This window comes from Chelmon rostratus, chromosome 22, assembly GCF_017976325.1.
Source record: "Chelmon rostratus isolate fCheRos1 chromosome 22, fCheRos1.pri, whole genome shotgun sequence".
In the NCBI taxonomy this organism is placed as follows: domain Eukaryota; kingdom Metazoa; phylum Chordata; class Actinopteri; order Chaetodontiformes; family Chaetodontidae; genus Chelmon; species Chelmon rostratus.
The window spans coordinates 2,380,804-2,382,720 of NC_055679.1; the positions used below are offsets into that span (position 1 = coordinate 2,380,804).

The window sequence follows — 1,917 nt, forward strand, 5'->3', positions numbered from 1 at the left end:
AATGCCACTGTCTGACCTCATGCTTCTTGACATGAGCAGGTAAGATCATGGTAATATTCTGTATAATTTTCAGCAGGAACGATGTAAACTATCATGAAGCCAGATGAAATTGGCTGTGACAGTTTAGAAATGTCAGTGAGACACAAAAGCCAAACTTCAGGGAGGATGGTACATTTTTTTATCTCCTACTGAAAACCAGGGGGTCCCTCAGTCCCTAATGGTCCTGCAGCCAGGCTTGGATTCGGTGCTCTCACCACTGCTGCCAGGGTTCAATTCCCGACCAGGGAACGTACTTTTAGTTTTCTCAAGCTTTCTCCCATGTCACAATTCAGTACCTCCTGATGCTCATCTGCCCCACTCGCCTAGAAAAAAACTATTTTTATTCAAAAAAAATTTAGTAACTATTTTCCTGAGTGGTAATAAAAAAACAAGCTACAAGCCAAGATTTTGTTCATATAAGTCTGAATCTGTTCAGCAGCTACCTTCAGAGCTGTAGTTCTTGAAACAACACAGAGTTCTTTCTTCTTCCAGAAGTCCTCCTGATGAAAGGTCAAGACATATCATGCATTGGCCGGGAATCGAACCCGGGTCAACTGCTTGGGAAGCAGCTATGCTCACCACTATACCACCAATGCTGTGATGGAGACCATTTCATCACCATTCTAAATCCCAATTTCAGCACACGATGAACAATTTCCAGCACTGGACATAACATTTACATGCTCGACTGAATCTGAATCCACCAGCCACATTGTTTTTTGCTCTCTGTGCCCTCCTCCATTTTATATGTGGCTCATCCATGTTTATACATAACTCATTGTTCCAACATACACCCATCTCACACTGGAATAAAGGGAAGAACAGGTCAGAGTAGCTGGCAGGAGTCCAGTCTGTTTGGGGAAACCCCAATGGACTTGTCGTCCTGCACCTTGACCGCCCCACCACGGCTACCCCCACCTTGGGATGACCTGGTTTTCCAGGTGAAATGGACCTTTGCCAGTTAAGATGATCAGTGTGGACTAAGTCAAGAATCAACAAAGAAACATCGTCCTCCAGCACTAAACAATGCAGAGTCTTCACACAGTGTCAGTGAAGTAGGAATGTGTTGTTTATCCAAGTGCTGAGATTTTTGCTATTTCAGCTGATTTCTTTAGCTTTGGTGAGCAGCATCTTTATGATTCTTATTGAAATCACTTCAGGAAGTTGAGTCACATCGTCAGTTTGCCAATCTGTAGTAAACCAAAGAACTGTTGAGTCCTGTCATGTCTTTGTATTTTCATCAGTTTTTGCATTAGGTGAAGATGGGTGCCTGATGGTTTAGCGGCTAGGATTCAGTGCTCTCATAGCTGAGGTGGTGATGCACTAGGAAACTCCCGAGAGAGAAAGTTTAAAGCAGACTGTCTGAGGAGCATCATGTTGCGGACAGTCACAGAGTTTCAATCTGATTTGCAACAAGGTCCTCACTTTGTCCAGATGACGAGCCACAACATCTGTTATGCATTGGCCGGGAATCAAACCCAGGTCAACTGCTTGGGAAGCAGCCATGCTCACCACTATACCACCAATGCCAGGACATAAGCCATTCCACCATCCATACAGATTTTCTTATCTGCTTCATGGTACGTTCTGATTTTGCAGAGAGGTTGTTGTCCTGAGACCAACATTTAATGTGGGATAACAGCTGTCTGAACCAATCAACCTTTGTGATGCCATCATAGAGAGCCAATCCCTGCAATCCCTGCAAAATAGATAAAACTTGAGCCAAACCTTTAATGTGTCCTGTAAATATAAAGAATATTTGAGTCAATAAGAGCATACCAGCAAAACATCTAGCTATACCTAACAAAGCAAACAAACTTCCCTCCGTTGTTAGCGTTGCTTGAGCTCAGGGCAGTGATGCACATGTTATGATCATGC

The 1,917-nt window shown here is 43.5% G+C and overlaps 2 non-coding genes across 2 annotated transcripts; both read right to left on the minus strand.

The window, feature by feature from the left end:
- Positions 1 to 563: 563 nt before the first annotated feature.
- trnag-ccc lies at positions 564 to 635 on the minus strand. The gene has a single exon. It is a non-coding gene; the product is annotated as a tRNA-Gly (tRNA).
- Positions 636 to 1,496: 861 nt separating this feature from the next.
- On the minus strand, positions 1,497 to 1,568 carry trnag-ccc. The gene has a single exon. It is a non-coding gene; the product is annotated as a tRNA-Gly (tRNA).
- Positions 1,569 to 1,917: the final 349 nt, after the last annotated feature.